The sequence below is a fragment of the Bombyx mori genome, chromosome 28 (assembly GCF_030269925.1).
Source record: "Bombyx mori chromosome 28, ASM3026992v2".
In the NCBI taxonomy this organism is placed as follows: domain Eukaryota; kingdom Metazoa; phylum Arthropoda; class Insecta; order Lepidoptera; family Bombycidae; genus Bombyx; species Bombyx mori.
In genome coordinates this window covers 3,571,796-3,591,105 of record NC_085134.1, presented here as the reverse complement: position 1 = coordinate 3,591,105, position 19,310 = coordinate 3,571,796, and the positions used below count along the sequence as shown (strand labels likewise).

General features: G+C 37.2%; 1 protein-coding gene and 1 non-coding gene across 2 annotated transcripts in view; one reads left to right on the top strand and one right to left on the bottom strand.

Annotated features, from left to right (window-relative positions):
• Window positions 1-9,159, bottom strand: part of LOC101737324 (uncharacterized) — a 168,791-nt gene extending 159,632 nt beyond the window's left edge. The window contains exon 1 of the mRNA XM_004933512.5: window positions 8,934-9,159. The gene's annotated coding sequence lies outside the window, so the exon portion shown is untranslated. The remainder of the gene's footprint in view (window positions 1-8,933) is intronic.
• Window positions 9,160-17,915: 8,756 nt separating this feature from the next.
• On the top strand, window positions 17,916-18,064 carry Mir3293 (microRNA mir-3293). Its single transcript, NR_107577.1, has one exon. It is a non-coding gene; the product is annotated as a microRNA mir-3293 (primary transcript).
• The last annotated feature ends 1,246 nt before the right edge of the window (window positions 18,065-19,310 follow it).

Below are 19,310 nucleotides of genomic sequence, written 5' to 3'. Positions count from 1 at the left end.
GGTCTTATCGCTAAGAGTGATCTCTCCCAGACAACCATCAGGTGGACGAGAATCATTTAGAAAAGAATTACGCGTGGTGTACCAATCCAGTAAAATATATATATATACTGATATTATACTAGCTGACCCGGCAGACTTCGTAGTGCTTCAATCGATAGATAAAAGACAAAAGGAATCCGTCCGATGGGATTTCAACATCAAAGGAAAAACAAAATTGTTATTTTTATTTAATTCCAAGCATTTTCATTCATTTATTTACCTTTTAAACCTTCTCTGGACTTCTCTATACTAACGAACAGCAATTCATTTTTATATATATAGATGCACACAGTGTACGACTTATCTTTGTAATAACATACCATAAATAACATATTTGTTTATCATTCATGGACCACGATCTCAGAGCGTTCGTTTGCGCAATACACTAACTCTTATGCAAACAACCACAAATGAAGTGTACCACAATAAGTTCACACGTTACCGAATGACCGTGGGTTGTTGCGAAACCTCTAGTTTTATTTTCTTTATACCTCGAATAGAACTTAAATTAATATTTTTATAATAAGGAACTTAGTTCCTATCCGGTGTCCCACGACACCACACATCTTTTTTTATTACACGATGTTGTTCCTTCAGCGCGGAACTCAATCGTGAACATTTGTTAAGTAGGTATTCCTTTAGAAAAATTGGTACCAAGATTGTGACACAATTTCAAACTCACAGCCTTATCATCGGTACAATGAGCCTAAACGACGTAAGAATAACGCATTTTTTAAAATGAAGCCATCATTTCGTGTCGGCTCGCTGTAAAAATATTACACGTTCGCAACCGCCGGATACATTGAACGTATGAGGGAAAATGTTATACTCATAGCATAGCATAGGTTGACCATAATTTCTGATAATTATTGGATACCTGTAAACATTAATACTCTTTTATTAGCGTGGTATGTATGCACGTTTGTTTCCATGTGACGGTATTTTTGAATGTCATTTTGACAGATTCAAGATGTCAGATTAATTTGAGATATTGCACACGCATCAAGGACCTATGACAATACTATAATAGTTTTATAACTACGATCTAATATGGCTAGATGGTGCGATGACCTCCGCACGGCGGCCGGCAAGAAGTGGATGAGGAGAGCAGCAGACCGGGCTCAGTGGTGTAGATTGGGAGAGGCCTATGTCCAGCAGTGGATGACTGTGGGCTGTTGATGATGATGATGATGATGATGATCTAATATTGTGACCTGTATTGATGCGACAAAAAAAAGACGAAATTGCTGTTTAAGCCTGTTTTTTTTGTAGTTTTAAACTACAAATTTTATTTTATCTGTTTGTGATACATAAGCTTTTGAAAATCATTCGTGCTTAACCCAATAATGTATTCGACCTAATCTTAAGGTTTTGTTTTATTACTGGTGGTAGGATCTCTAGTGAGTCCGCGCGGGTAGGTGCCATCGCCCTGCCTATTTCTGCCGTGAAGCAGGAATGCGTTTCGGTCTGAAGGGTATAGGGCAGCCGTTGTAACTATACTGAGATCTTAGAACTTATATCTCAACGTGGGTGGGGCATTTACGTTGTAGATGTCTATGGGCTCCAGTAACTTATCACCAGGTAGACTTTGAGCTCGTCTACCCATCTAAGCAATAAAAAAAGAAGAAAATTACCAGATGACAAATAGAAAGAAATTATGAAAATCAGCTTAGTAAAATTTTTTGAGGGAGCATACATAAAAAATACAACCTGGTCCAGAACTTTTTTTTTTTAAATTGTAATAAAAATACAAGAAGTAGCTTTTTGTTGTTATACACCCTAAAACACCCGTCCAGTTTGCTCGTGAATTTATGATTCAATATCATCTAAAGTCCACTTACTCTAAGAAAATATCCACTCCGCTCTCACAGAGCACACATTATCATTGCCATCCTACATCTCTCAACGTGTAGTCACCCTTATTTATAAGGTTCTCGTGTATAAAGGGTGAACAAAACTGTTATTCTACAACCCCCCTGAGTTACGGCGGTAAAATATTTATATAAAAAAAAAGAAACAAAAACAACAAAATAAAATATTTCCCGGGGTATTGCTGTAATTTAAAAGACGGCCATTTTGTGGGTGAACGTTATACCGTACATCTCCAGTGAGTTGTAGGTTCGAAATTTAAGAGCCTCTGATCTTTATTTTTATTGATATATGTTTGTAATATGTTTCTGTCGCTGGTAATCACTAACAAAAATATATATATATCGGAGCATATAGTGGAAATATCACGCAGAGCTAGACGAGTGAATTAACCCATAGACACATGTAACTATACTTGAGGCCTTAGAACTTATATCTCAAGGTGGGTGATGCATTTACGTTGTAGATGTGTATGGGCTCCAGTAACCACTTATCATCAGGTGTGCTGTGAGTTCGTCTACCCATCTAAGCAATAAAAAAAACACAGTTTCTCGCCGGATCTTCTCAACAGGTCGCGTTTCCGATCCGGTGGTAGATTCTGCGAAGCACTGCTCTTGCTAGGGCCAGTGTTAGCAACACTTCCGGTTTGAGCCCCGTGAGCTCACCTACATGTTAGGGTGAAGCTGAAATAGCCTCATAAAAAAAAAGGGAAATATCTTTGATTTATTAGATTGAAAACGTCAAGTTAATTACCCGGGTGGAATCGGAGATGGCGCTACGATCGTAATTGATTATTGGCAGACTCATTCATTTGATATTGACGTATGGCAAGTGTCAGTTAATCTGTGGACGACGTGTGACACTTAAGAACTTAGTCTCTGACAGTCGGATGGCTAGACAGTCATTTGAGAGAGCATTTATTCTTTTTTTGAGGCACCGTTGCGATCGCGCGCACCTCTGAGGTCACCGTGTTTCTAGTCAGGGATTATTTAGTTGTGTGCCTATTCGGAATTAAACCCTCAAAATGTCTGACCACGAGGACAGATGGGATGATCGGCAAGAGCTCAACCCGATATATATTACAGTATCAGCTTACATAATAATATGTGAAGGGCTTATGTTAGCTAAGTCTTGCAGGATGAGCCCCGTGAGCTCACCTATATGTACGTGAAGCCAGAATAATCTTTTTTTATTGCTTAGAATGGTGGACGAGCTCACAGCCCACCTGGTGTTAAGTGGTTACTGGAGCTCATAGACATTCACAACGCAAATGCGCCACCCACCTTGAAGTTTTAAGATCTCAAATATAGTTACAACGGCTGCCCCACCCTTCAAACCGAAACGCATGACTGCTTCACAGCAGAAATAGGCAGGGTGGTGGTACCCACCCGCTCGGACTCACAAGAGGTCCTACCACCAGTAATAATGATTATGTTTTTAATAAGCGACTAAATCGGAAATGCCAGACAAGTTATTTGATATTTTCGAATCAGAATATCGAACAGAGCGCGTAGTGCCCCATTTGAATGGACATTTTGATTGATAGTAAGTGGTTAATGGCAATCGTTGTTCACGCCGTGTTTCAATGATGCTAGGTCGACTTTTCAACAAGATTTCAATGGGACACGTCCTGTATTAGCCGGATAAATTACGTTTAAGTTAATTCGGATAAAAAACGGACAGAGAATGGTTATTTATGTTGTAATAGGTATGTGTTGTAATAGGTATGTTGTAATAGGTATAGGTATGTGTTATAGGTATGTTTGTTAATGCATTTTACTAGAATGATTATTATTATTATTGTATATATATTGTATTAGTGAAGGAGCTCACGGCTCACTTGGTGTTAAGTGGTACCGGTATAGACAACGTGAATGCCGTCGTCATCATTAGACGCGAATTGAATTAGAGCTATTCCAACCTTCAAATAGTAACGTATGACTAGGGCTTACCTTCTATCACCTCCCAATAATATTACGTAATATACATATGTATACAAGCTTCGGAAGTTTGCAATTAAAGCTACTTTTACGCTTTGATGACGTGTCTATTAATTCCAATTTAACCTCTTCAGGGACGATTTTATTAATGTACCAAAAATACATGAATATGTTTTTGCGTCTTATCATTTTATACTGAAAACGATTCAATGAGTAAAAAATATATTTCAAACATAGCGATTTTATTGATTAATACAAAAAATATGTCTACATATGCAGACATATATCGTACAATTAAATATGTAAATAACACAAATAAATATACCAAACATTCACATGTGCCAATGTCCCTGAAGAAGTAAAATTCTTCTAGAGTGTTCTAGACGTTTCAAATTTTAATAGTTCACAGTTTTCGGGGTCACGCTCTAGTAAATTGTTATTCGTTGTCGTCGTAATTGGAAGATCGTTAGCACAATGGACGAAAGTAATTAAGTTAAAATAATAAACTCGAGATAAAACCGTAAAATTAGTTTTAAATGGGTCTAAAACTCACGACAACAGATGAAAATGCTATTACTTTATGTTCCGTTTTCGGAGTTGTAGACGCTTTGTTTATAAGCGTATATACACGAACCGTCTACAAGTCCCTAAGCAACTATACTTAATGCTGATACTATACTTAAGTCGTCGTGGCCTAAAGAATAAGACGTCCGGTGCATTCGTATTTAGCGATGCAACGGTGTTCGAATCCCGCAGGCAGGTACCAATTTCTCTAATGAAATACGTACTTAATAAATGTTCACGATTGACTTCCACGGTGAAGGAATAACATCGTGTAATAAAAATCAAACCAGCAACATTATAATTTGTGTAATTACTGGTGGTAGGACCTCTTGCGCACGGGTAGACACCACCACCCTGCCTATTTCTACCGTGAAGCAGTAATGCGTTTCGGTTTGAAGGGTGGGGCAGCCGTCGTAACTCTACTGAGTCCTTAGAACTTATATCTCAAGGTGGGTGGCGCATTTACGTCGTAGATGTCTTTGGGCTCCAGTAACCACTTAAAAACACAAAGTGGGCTGTGAGTCCGCACCTACCCGTGTGGACTCACAAAAGGACCTACCACCAGTAAAAAATGTAATATCCTCTTATCATGCTTCATAGGAAATTGGCGTGGGTTTTAAGACCGTTCGCCGGTTTCTCGTCAACGCTCTTTTGGTTATATGTCCAGTAGTATATCTATTCGAACGTGTCACAAGGACTCATTTCGTTTCTTACTTTCGTTTTTCCTTTTTCCTTAATCCGTATTTGGTTCTATGATTTGCAGTTTAGATACTATTATCAATGCTGAAACTTTGAAATACCAGAAAGATAAAAATATCAAATTTTATTAGTTTTTTTTTTTTGGATTATTATAATTATTTTATTGAAAAAAACCCCACAAAAAGTTATTTAATATATCAAGAATCAATCAATTTTCGAAATCAACCTTTTATTTAGTTTAAAAATAGTTCAGACAAAAAAAATTTTTTTTATTGCTTAGATATGTGGACGAGCTCACAGCCCACCTGACGTTAAGTCGTTACTGGAGCCCATAGACATCTACAAAGTAAATGCGCCACCCACCTTGAGACATAAGTTCTAAGGTCTCAGTATAGTTACAACGGCTACCCCACCCTTCAAACCGAAACGCATTACTGCTTCACGGCAGAAACAGGCAGGGTGTTGGTTCCTACCCGTGCGGACTCACAAGAGGTCCTAGCACCAGTACAGAAATTCTCTGACATGAGAATTATGCTATGAAAAAGTTTACGCTACTCCAACTTTCTCTCAAACGAGGAACCTTCAAGCTAAGCGCGTACGTACATCTTTCTTTATTATTGGTCAGGAGGAAATCGCCGGACTTCCGCCCTTCACTGGGGATGGAGGGCGGGGCATGTCGGAGTCGAACCGACTAAAACCTCCTGTCTCTCAACAACCAACGTCCAAACCTCGCATGAGACAAAACTCATGAAAAGGCAAAGGGGGGAAAGTGAAGCGTTTAGTGCGGAGCACATCTCTCCCATCACCCTCCTCCTCGGGACGCCGGACTGGCGGTCGTCGGCGTCACGACCACCAGCCCTCTCGGTCGGCAGGCTATCCGAAGCCCGCCTAGATGGCGCCGGTTAGAATGGTCTATCCTACGGAATACCCCGCTGGGTCAGAACCAGCGTGGGTTGAGGATAGCCGGCCTTCCATCACCCGGATGCTCATGCATAAAACGCGTGCAGAGCAGCTTGCACGTCGTCTTCTTAGGCCCCCTTCGCCGGTCCCCAGGCCGACATGTGAGGGGACCCGAAACACTTAGAGGGCCAGGGCGTGGGCGATATCCGCCTCCCTGGCCCCCGCTCGACGGCGGCGGGCCTGTGCGTCTCTCACGCGCCCCGCCGCCTCCTTCTGCGAGATGGTGCACTCGCAGAAGTCGAGCATCGCCTTCCACGACTCGTCGTCACCGAGCATCGATGATTGTGGCGGATAGCCATCATAGAACACAAGATATTTGACAGATACCTGAATCTCGCTTACGACATTTTCAACATAACCTTGCATATATACAAGTTCCGAACAACAACATTCGGACCGTCGGTCTACCGAGCAATATCACCCGTTAGGTGGAAGATCTTCCCTTTTTAATACGCTTTTATTAGCTTCAGACGTATGTATGTTTGTAACGGAATCTTTAAACATGATTTTGAACCCCTTCAAGACGTCTGATTAACTCGAAATTTGGTATACTTATTAAGGACCGATGACAATTCAATATTAAAAATATTTATTGAAAAAATTGAAATTTAACTAAAAAATTAAAAATAAATAATAGTTTAAAAAAACTAAAAAATTACGCTTTTATAGAAAATCCAACTAAAAAATAGAAAATAAATTTTAATAAATTTGAATAAAAAATAGTGTAAGACATAATTATTTTATTGTAAAAAAAGCGTGGGGTGCATCGTATCAGTAGTTATAAATATTTTATGAACAGATATGAGTACAAGGATTATTTTGATAATATCCTGAAAAGCACCCCACGCTTTTTTACAATAAAATAATTTTTTCTTAAACTATTTCTAATTCTAATTTATTAAAATTTATTTTAAATTTTTTAGTTGGGTTTTCTATAAAAGCGTATTTTGTTAGTTTTTTTAAACTATTATTTATTCGTATATCTACACAATCATTTTTATGAAATAGATGAGGTGCTCACAAGTTTTTTAATAGTGGTGATGTTTCAGCAAGCGCTCACTCAGTCTTGGAGACGTTGAGTGAACTCCGCCTACCCAACTATAACCTATTTAGTCTCTTTCATTTAGATATTCCACCGTTGCCCCAGAATAAGTTAGATGGTAAAACAGATGTAGGTGAGTTAGAAAAACTTAGGCAACTACATTTACGGGCGAAGAATTGGATGTAACTATGTTTTTTCGGGTCTAGATAGTATGATTAGTTCTAATTATCCGGCCAACCGTGGCAACATGAATTCTGACATTACTTCGCATTTTTTTTTTTTATTACCTGTTTAGGTAACCGATCCTTAGACTAACATGATGTTCACAACCTCAATGACATGAGGCCTAATTCTCAATTAAATATTATAACGGAAAATACAATAAAAATACAGCCTCAATGACATGAGGCCTAATTCTCAATTAAATATTACAACGGAAAATACAATAAAAATACAAACTAAATTAAAACTCTCTTCTTAATTTGTTTAATCTTTCACCTTATCGTGAATAATAAATGTTATTTAATTATCTTCGTTTTATGCTACTCAATCGTCTTAATATCGATATTGTTATGATATACTACAATATTTTGATATAACTTAAATTCAAATTGAATACTAAAATTAATGTCATAATAAATGGTACATGAATCATAGTTGTCTTTGTCACTTAATAAAAACAAAACGATAATATGATATATTTATTGGTAGTAATAATACTATGAATTTTGAAGGTTTGAATTGCTAACCGAAGGAAAACTAACATTCCGTTTTCATTTTGGAACTACATATACCCAAAAGTCAAATTAAGTAATTATATTCGATCCTAGTGTATAATAGTCTTGTCTTATCAAATTGATTGATTTCACTGTTCTAACCGTTGATTAAATCACAGCTTAATTTTAATGTTCAAAATACAAGAGATGATTAAGCGTTAGGATTATTATTAGAGTAATAATTAGAAGAATAAATAAATAATAAATAAATAAATATTTACTAACAATCACGCCACGTTAACTGGTCCCGTGATAAGTTCGTAAAGAACTTGTGTTACAGGTACCAGATAACGGATATAAATGTAAGATTTTTATTGTACACATACATATATTTTAATATACATCCATAACCCTGGAAAAGACATTTATATTTATCATACAAATATCTTCCCTTGGCGGGATTCGAACCCGCGACCCCCTTGTGTAGTGACCATGTCACTTTACCACTACACCAGACGGCCGTTGAAGAAAAACATTTCCGCACAGTTTTACTTAATATAATTTAATTTTAATGTAAAATACATTTACAGTTTCATCTCGCGTTTTTTATTGTCATTTTTATTGTCATTTATTGTCAGACGAACATACGGCCCACCGGATGGTGAGTGGTTACCGTCGCCCATGGACTTCAGCAATGCCAGGGGCAGAGCCAAGCCGCTATCTACTATAATATTATTTCTGACATTTCGAATCCTTTACAGTTTTCGTGATCACAGACAACGATTAGGATGTTTTAATTCGTCTACGTTTGAATAAATATTGTACTGTCTATTTTTATAAAAATATTTTAATTTGTTACGCCCGTCGCTAATTTTGAATTAATATAATAATTACAATTTTTTTATTATATATTTTTATTATAATTTTTATTATAAAATAAAATAGAATATATAGATTTTTTTTGTTTTATTTCACATGTCTGTTAATTTATTTGACTTGAATTTCCATCGTTCCAGAGGATTCCAGTTGTTAAATAACAACTGACGAAAACCAAAGAAGATACTATAATATTATTTTATTACAGTTGCATTTAAAATTACTTACCGTTTAAGTAATTTTCACAAACACACATAGTTGCACAAAAAGATTAGAAAGATTCTCAATCCGCATAAACCGTCACAATTATAATAAAAAAAATTAGGGTTTTTTTTGTTCTTAATTTCTATCCAAACATTGAACTTGTGTTTTCACGTCACGTCATGCCGTTTTATTCTCGAAAAATACACAAAGATCATTCACGTCCACACACCGTGGAAGTCGGCGCGCAACTGACGCGTCGACAATGGACCAGATGTAGTCTAGCACCCGGCATATAGTTTTTGATCTTCGAAGTTTTCCTACCATAAGAACATAGTCTCATGAATGATTCACATGATTACTTTTATGAACTGGTTTTGTTTTTTAAACGAAATTATGAGCTAACTAGGGGTTTTGGAACGAAGTTCCTTATGGGACGATGCGGAGGGGTACCCTAACCGGGAAAAAACGTCCGTAACTTAAGTTTTTTTTTTATTGCTAAGATGGATAGACGAGCTCACAGCCCACCTGGTGTTAAGTGGTTACTGGAGCCCATAGACATCTACAACGTAAATGCGCCACCCACCTCGAGATATAAGTTCTAAGGTCTCACTATAGTTACAACGGCTACCCCACCCTTCGAACCGAAACGCAGTCTTTAGTCTTAATATGATGGCTATACAGTATCTAATGTATAGTCTACGTGATGACAGTTATTATTATTATTCATATAATTCGCTGTTTTTTTGTTATTATTATATATTTTTTATTAATCATTGTGAATAAAATAAAGTTGATAACTTTGCAAAGTAGTTTTATTTTTATTTTTATCAATAAAAAAATCATAATAAAAAATGTAGATATATCCGAATAATAATTTTCTTTATACCTCGAATAGAACTTAAAATTAATATTTTTATAATAAGGAACTTCGTTCCTATCCGGTGTCTCACGATACCACACATCTTTTTATTCTAAAAATGTCATGTTTCTTTAACCGAATCAAAAGACGAGCTCAATTATATCACCATGATATTACCATCGAATTTAGCAATAATGTATAATAATGCTCTATGTATATGTTTGTACAAACACTACGTATTTGAAGGTATGTTTTTTTGTGCATGCAAAGTAAGCTTCCTATTATAGTTTACTAGCGGCCCGCCCCGGCTTCGCTTGGGAAATAGCGCACGTGATGTAAATAATTTTACGTAATTTTTTTAACACATTGGGTTACATTATTGGAGTCTCAGGAAAGATACCTAACTTTTTTGAAAATATAATAAATATAGCCTATGTCACCCGGGGATAGCGTAGCTTTCCAACAGTGAAAGATTTTTTTAAATCGGTCCAGTAGTCTATTCAATACAAACAAACAAACAAATCTTACCCCTTTATAATATTAGTATAGAAGTATAGATTAACAATAACAGAAATTTGACGCAAAATTTTATCCATCCATCCCTCTTTGAACTTTCACAATATGAATTATATCTTCAAGATTTATAAAATGTATAGTCCCTTGTATGTTCGTGTTATTTACGAGATCTATGTGCTTAGTGCGAGTTTTTTAACTTCTAGATCGCGTTAAAGTTAAATCTAATTTGTATGGAGTTGGACAGAATACCTACGTTTGCCGCTAGGGGCACTGTTACTACTATAATTTATTTATGTTATCTATACTAATATATAAATCTATAGTGGTTTTTACGGATGTTCCGTTATAGCTAACTACTGAACCATGCATCCGATTGACTTGAAACTTGATATCCATGTAGAAAATACATGTACTTAATGGATAGGCTAATATTTATACGAGTGTTGGACTCCCTAATAATAATGACAATAAATAATAAGATAAATAATAAGTAATTAATAAGATTTTAAATAAATATAGAACATGACAATAAATAATAATGTTAATTTTAAATGTCCAGCGAAGCGGGCGAGTACAGCTAGTATATGTTATAATATTAAATACATCATATTTCAAACATAATTATTTTAAATGATGAAGTTACGATGATGATGATGAACTGGTGATGTACTTACTGATGAAGAAACTACACCCAGTAGAGAACGTACTCAACTTTAAATCAACAATACAACTGATGTTCCATGATTAAATTTATAAAAAAATATATTCTAGCTACCGCCATTATTGTTTAATTTCGTGTTTTTTTTTTCGTAAACGACTGCCCTCATTACAGCATTAAGCTTTAACAGCCAGCTATTAAGAGCTCATAAAATTATCCAAACGAGTTTTTGTCATCATTCGTAATCTAATTGCGGTACAGAGGCAATTTCCATTTGCACCTGCCATATTTGTATAGTTAAATGGGACATGTTTATAGTACCGCTTCGTTCCATGAAACTGGGTATTAAAATTATTTATATGTTATAAATATGGAACGTCAAGTCTGAACTGACTTGGCCGTGTTCGGAAACGGAGGCTGGCAATACTATTCGAAATGTCAATGTCAGTTAAGTTTGAGCGGGAATATAATGTGTCACTTGGTGATTTCTGGTGGTAGGACCTCTTGTGAGTCTGCGCTGGTGGGTACCACCACCCTGCCTATTTTTGCAGTGAAGCAGTAATGCGTTTCGGTTTGAAGGGCGGGGCAGCCGCTGTAACTATACTTGAGACCTTAGAACTTATATCTCAAGGTGGGTGGCACATTTACGTTGTGGATGTCTATGGGCTCTAGTAACCACTTAACACCAGGTGGGTTGTGAGCTCATCCGCCCATCTAAGCAATAAAAAAAAAAGATTTAACCTCCCCCTTGGGACTGAAGACCACAGATAAAATACACTAGAAGACTGAATTGTACAGTTCTGCTGCCAATATCGCTCTGGTGTCGACGCGTTCCAATAGTAATCTGTTTCCATCCAATTGATGCATGTTCATTTTTATTTGATAATTTTCTAAATCGTTCTAAATACACCCGAAGAGAGCATACGGAGAATAATTATTTCCGTGATTAACCACGGATAACGACCCGCCCGGTAACGAAAGCCCGCAACTACCGTCGCTGTCATATAAATTTAGTTACAGAATAGTTTGAAAAGCATTCGCATTCAGTTGGTTTTTTACTTTGTCGCATTTAATGAGGTCGCAATTTTCCGGAAGACTTATAAGTGCCATGAAACTGATATAGTTTGCCATTTCGATAAAGCGTCACGACACGAGAACCCTCTCATCGTGGCCACCGGTAACTACAACGCCGATCTTGCGGACCAAATGGTAAAGAGTTGACGTCCCCCAAAACACGTAATGTCGGATCCTCCCGATCCACTAACGGTGCGTTTAGGTACCCCAAGCACCGGTCATCGTGCTCGTCGAACCAGTCGCTTGCGACGAAGGGCTCGGTGAGTAAATTAACCCAAAGACAGAGCCCGCTGAGTTTCTCGCCGGATCTTCTCAGTGAGTCGCGTTTCCTATCCGATGGTAGATTCTGCGAAGCACGGCTCTTGCTAGGGTTCGTGTTGGCAACATCGTCAGCCCCGTGAGCTCACCTACTAGCCTGGTGACGCTGACATGGTCTCTCTAGACCATCAGCTTAGGTAGGGAAAAAAAGGACAGTCTACCCGTTGAACATGAAATTGGCGTTAAGAAGAGCCCGTCGAATGATAGCGCCTGTGATGTGGTTGGGCGCGAAATTTTTAAATATAACAGAATATGTAGTTTATTTAATTAAAATTTATATTTATTACAAAAGACGGTATTTCGCGATGCTCTCTACCTCTTGAAAAAACAACTGCTCGCCACCAGACTAGTCCAGCTATACCCAAAGATATTCATATTGAAATATACACACTATAAAATCTTACCCGGTGGAAAAACGACACTAGGATAATCAGCTCCACATAATATAATATACTTTATTACACACTACAGTATAGTTTACCTTGAAAATTAGTGAAGAGGCAGGTATAGTGTGTAATTAGCGATTTTATCGCTAAAAACGACCTGTTCCAGATAGAACGTTTTTACATTGAGGAATTTCGATACTGTATACAATAAGTTGGCTGCTAGTGTGTTACTGTTACAAGTGGCTACTGGAGACATACGTTAAAGTGTCAATGCCGCTAACGACCTCAAGATGTGAAATCGAAATCTCTATAATATTGTTAAACTAATATCGAAGGGTTTAGTAGCACCTAGAGCGCTCGAGTAGTACAACGCCATCTATTGTCAGATGGCGGAAACGCAATACTTGAAATGTGTGGAATATTCTCGATAATTCTAGGGATGTGGTATCGGCTATAAAAGCGTTGCAGAGATGACACTAAGTCAGTCAGTAATAGGAACTACTCGAAGCGAAGCAGCGAACGGATCACCTGAAGCGAAGCGGAAGAAGCGAATTGAGTATTTTAAAGTCTTTGGAAAGTGTTTTAAGTGTTCTAAGTGTTGAATACAGTTTTTAGTTGTACTTTGGTGGAACATTTATTTATCTCGAATCCCAGCGCGTAACAATATTGTACAATGGCTATTCCACACTTCAACCCGAAATTTCTTCCTCCACCGGCAGAAACAGATAAGTTGATTCCGAGCTGGTTAGCCGGTACCTCTCACAATACACTTCTAACATTCAATTACGTTACAGTAGACAACGGCTTGGCTTGGCCCCTGGCATTGCTGAAGTCCATGGGCGACGATAACTACTCACCATTAGGTGAGACGTATGCTTGTGTGACCACAAGGACAATGAAAAAAAGGATCGTCATCATTATTTGTATGGTAAGGTTTATTCCGTTACCAAAATGTTTTTATTCCAATTGCCGCTTGGGATGCAGTCTTGCAATCTTGATCAAGCACAAATGCCTATTCCTCACATGAAGCAATTGTTCGTTCTATTTTGAAGGCCGCATACCTCACGTCTCTGGATTCCTTAGCAAAATATCCATGAAAACAAAATCACAAATCTCTTGAGTTTCCTCTCATTTTTGACACAAGTTGGATAGCTTTAAAAAAAAATCGGCTGTCTGTAAAGTTGGTTTACTGACGATAGTTGAACGTGACAACGTCATAAGAAAATACTGATGGTTTCATTTTTCAAAAGAAAATTTTAATTTTATTTGTTTGATAGGTATTTTGTATGGAGAGAATGAGGTAAATGGAAATCACTATTGAATTGGTTCTTCGAATCGCCGCAATTATCGTTGCTATAAACAATTGACACCACATTCAGTTTTCACTGAACTTCATACTTGACGAAAACATGTAAATGTATTATTGTATAGCAGCTGTCCACGCGGATGCATCGCTCACTCAAGTAGGACAGATGTCGAACGCTGCCGAACGCGGAGGTCGATTGTGCCTCTTTGTCGCTAGTTGCGCGCTCTCGCTTGCACTTCAAGCCTTAAATGGAACGCCTCAGAGCGAGGTAACGCCGCATGGGTCATGTTTTTTCGTGCGTGCAGCCGGCTCCATCGAATTATAAGACGTTGTCACGTCAATAAGCAATTCATCAAGACATTAAAAAATTTATTTATCATTTAATAATTTGAAATTTCTGAAAAAAGTAAAAAGTTTAATAAATAATTGAAAGAGTGAACCCGAAACGATATAATTCGTTCAAAGAAAACCCTTTTCAAGATTCGTTCATTATTAATAGTCTTTCTTGAAAGCATTAAAAACTTTTCTCTTTTCATTTTAAATAACTATAAATGGTTATTGTCCTTTTTTTATTTGATTTTTTATTTCTTACGGATGAATAATCTTACGACTCATCTGCTGCTAAATGGCTTCAAATTTACACTGGTCGGCGGAATCTGAACATTGTCATAGTGCCATCGTTCACTCCGAGTTTACCGGCACCCTATCCTTTAGACCAGAGCTGTCCAAACTACATACCTTTGAGGGCTAACAACAAAAGGCCACAGAAAAAATATTTTCAGTTTTCAAGTAAAAAAAATACAGAGTAATAAATACTTTCCCAATATATGTATAATTGCCCCAATAATAATAAAAAATAGCCTCACTTTTAAATGATGTAATGTGAATGGAATGTTACAAGAATAAAGATAAATTGTACCAAATATTTTTGTTCATTATTTTGTTGCTTAAATAGGTGGATGAGCTCACAGCCCACCTGGTGTTAAGTGGTTACTGGAACCCATAGACATCTACAACGTAAATGCGCCACTCACCTTGAGATATAAGTTCTAAGATCTCAAGTATAGTTACAACGGCTGCCTCACCCTTCAAACCGAAACGCTACTGCTTCACGGCAAAAATAGGCAGGGTGGTGGTACCTACCCATGCGGACTCACAAGACGTCCTACCACCAGTAATTACGCAAATTATAATTTTGCGGGTTTGATTTTTTATACATGATGTTATTCCTTCACCGTGGAAGTCAATCGTGAATATTTCTTAAGTACGTATTTCATTGGAAAAATTGTTACCCGCCTGCGGGATTCGAACACCGTTGCATCGCTCGATACGAATGCTCCGGACGTCACGTTAGACCACGACCACTTAAAACATAACAGCTATCCCGAAAACAGAATGACTTGGGTACACACACAGGTAACGGTAGTAGTACCTATCCTAACTAGCGCACAATACTCTTGGGACATGTTCATTCTCTATAGAACGTAATGTACAAAACATATGGAAACAAATTCTTCACGTGGACTGAAATTCGCAATTTCCACAACCACCTTAGATATTTCACTATCTTATTATTTAAATTTGTCATCAACGTACAAAATTCGTTGGTTTCATAAAGAAAGATAGTCACGCTTTTCGTCTGAACTTTAAAAGAGTGATTGAATCCATTATTCATGATAATTTTTAGGAAGATTAATTTTGAAATTGAAACACAAACTTGTCTTGACGAAACAAATGTTTTCTTTGATAAGACCCGTTGTAGTGTGCCGTACGTGACGTAAAGTGTCATCAAAATGGACACCAACATTGCCAGTGCCAAAGAATCAGGTTGCTGGTGTCCTTTTCTAACTAGTACAAGTTTGACGAACGTACTAACCCATAGACACAGCCCACAGTATCTCGCCGGAACTTCTCAATGGGTCGCGATTCCGATCAAGTGGTAGATTCAGCGAAGCACTACTTTGCTAGGGCTAGAGTTAGCAAATTCTCTCAGGTTGAGCTCGTGAGCTTACCTACCCGTCTGCATAACTGGAACTTTAGACTTCCAACGAATAGAAAGGGAAAAAACAGGTTATCCAACTTTGAACATAGCTTTATCTTCAATGTAGGTAGTAGACAAAACAAACTGGCCATTTTATAAACAAAATCGAAGTTCGTTAACCCCAAACACTTTATCAAAAAAAAAAAATATATTATCTCTCAGATCTTATTTCTATACCACACAATACATCCAACAATCGCACAAAAGCAATCCCCATACATCGTACGATCGACCTCTCAATCAGACACAAACACAAAAGCAATCATATCTCAGACATTAGAACTAATATATCAAGAGAGAAATTTTGGCAAAACAATCGTAACCGATTGATTGATCATCTCGCACAATGAAAACTTGACAACAACGAAAACCGGTAATCTATAATCGATATTTAACTAACACCTAAATGCTACGTCAAATTCTTGAGAGGCGACCGCCGCATTATGAAAATATGAAAACGTCCATCCAGCTTTTTGCCGGATAACTTCATTAGGCGACTTTAAAGCACCTAACTTTGTGAAAACATCGACATTGATGGATAGAGCGGAGCTGAATAGGGTTGGGAATGACTTGCGTTTTTTTTTTTTATTTGATTATAAATCTGAAATACTTTATGGCTTTTTTTAATGCATAATAGTTCCTACCGATTGATTTATTGGTCGAATGTTTAACAATTATGAACGCAATAGGATTCGGTTTGGTATAAGCCATTATTATTGTGAAAGATATTTTATATCGTACACATTTGGATGTAGGTTGTTTTTTGTATCGTAAGATAGCTACCACAACATAACAAATTCAAGCAACAAAAAATTATGTTGTATTCGCCCTTTGTTTGTCTGTTTGGGTGAAATTTCACGGTTTATGTCAATAAAATTCCTTACAATCTAGATACATACAGTTTTTTAAATACTTGAGTTGTTTGATTAGGATAATTTACGGTATCCGTGCTCACTTACATCTGTAAATTGTTCGTAATATCGGAAATATTATAATGACACCAGGAAAATGGCTTATGGGACGAATAACCGACAAGCATCCTGGCCCTGACGGTCTTACCAGAGTCTATAGTGTAAAGAGTGGTGATCATATAACAAAGCGATGCGTACCAAAACTATGTGCGTTGCCCATCGAAATAGATTAGTGCTATATAGTTGTTAATATTTGTTATTTTACTATTGTTCTTTGTTTAAATTCTTTCTGACCGCACCATCTACCGATACCTTAATGATTGTTGTAGAAGCAAACCAAAACATGTGATTACCTATAAATTTTGTTGATTTTACTTAATTTAAAAGGACTTCAGTAGTCCTTTGGTGGGCGGCTTATGGTGATTCTGTTTTGCGATTTTGAACTTAAAAACGTAGTCTCAATTAACTTTACAATTAAGCGGTAGTTGTCAATATACATTTACGAAGGAAAGACGTGTTTCTCTAACTGATCCGCCGGCACAAGCCAAACTGAACCTTACGACCTCACCAATAATAAACGTGAGATTAAACCGTAAAACTAATTTTGATTGCGTCTATAAAATACAATACAAGTAGCGTTTGAAACAATATTAATCGAAAAAAAAATCTACACATCTCTCCGGTGAATTCGTACATGAATTTTTCAACACACGCGACGCGAACGTATAGGGCACATAAGGAAAAATATAAAATCTGAGACAAGCAACAAAGGCTCCGCTCTAACTTATATGTTTTATTGTCCAATCACAATTCCGTAACTAGTAAATGTGGAGATATTGTAGTCGATATATTCTTGCTTCTATTTTATTGTGAATATAAGTAATTTGGATACCAATATCAGGAAAGCCACCATTTAATACTATTAACTTTATTGAAAATTATTTTGACGCATAGCGGATGGTACGTGAAAAATAGATTTCTAGAAACTTCACTATTCAATTCAAGTGAACATTCATCTTGAATAAGTCTAGAATCCGAAAATTAAGTTATTTTTACGCACAATCTTTAGGCTGTTTCTTTAAAATCATAAACTTTCTGAATTAAGAAGACGATTTAAGAACAAGCTAGGTATATTGTGGTGGTATATTAATTGTGGTTTTTTACTGGTGGTAGGACCTCTTATGAGTCTGGACGGGTAGGTACCACCACCTCGTCTATTTCTGCCGTGAAGCAGTAATGCGTTTCGGTTTGAAGGGTGGGGCAGCCGTTATAACTATACTGAGACCTTAGAACTTATATCTCAAGGTTAGTGCCGCATATAGGTCGTAGATGTATATGGGCTCATGGAACCACTTAACACCAGGTAGGCTGTGAGTACGTCCATCCATCTAAGCAATAAAAAAGGTCATATGTTGGCGCATGAAACCCTTTTTGCTTCATCACAACCACAGGTTTCTCTCTGCATTATATCGAAAACTACTTATATCCTTGTCATGTGCTAAAGAAAAGATAAATGCACACAAATGCAGGACATCCCTAAGCCAAACGATATTCTGTGTTATAAACGAACTTTGCACCGCAAACCTCCTTGTTTTATGAAATATGGCTGTATTCATCGACAGTGATGTTAATTTATCGATATGTCATCGGCAGGGTGAACAGAGCCCTTCAATTATACGACATTCGGAATCTCTGTAAAGGGATTACATTTTAGATGGATTAACACGTTGACTGCTATGTGGGTCACAGGTACCCTACGCGGTGCACTCAAGTAGATTGTCGATTTCTGTCCTCGATCTTCTTACTAAGGCGCCGGGATATCTAGTAGAGCCTATCTAGTAGACCCTTGAAGTCGTCGTGGCCTAAAGGATAAGACGTCTGGTGCATTCATATCAAGCGATGCAACAGTGTTCGAATCCCGCAGGCGGGTACCACTGGTGGGGTAGCCGTTGTAACTATACTAGAGATCTTAAAACTTATATCTCAAGGTGGGTGGCTCATTTACGTTGTAGATGTCTATGGGCTCCAGTAACCACTTAACGCCAGGCGCACTGTGAGCTCTTCCACTCATCTAAGCAATAAAAAAATGGAAAGAATCCTAAGATACTGAGAATGAATCTATTTCTAAGGGACCTAAAAGCGCGCGTAATTCATTTACAAATGATTCTTGTCCACCTGGTGGTTGTCTGGAAGAGATCGCTCTTAGCGATAAGACCGCCAATTGTTTTTTTTTGTATTTAATGGTTTTTTTTTGGTGTACATTAAAAAATACTCTCTCTCTCTTAAAGTCTAAGCATAAGTTAAAAACAAAAGAAGGCAAAATTAGACAATC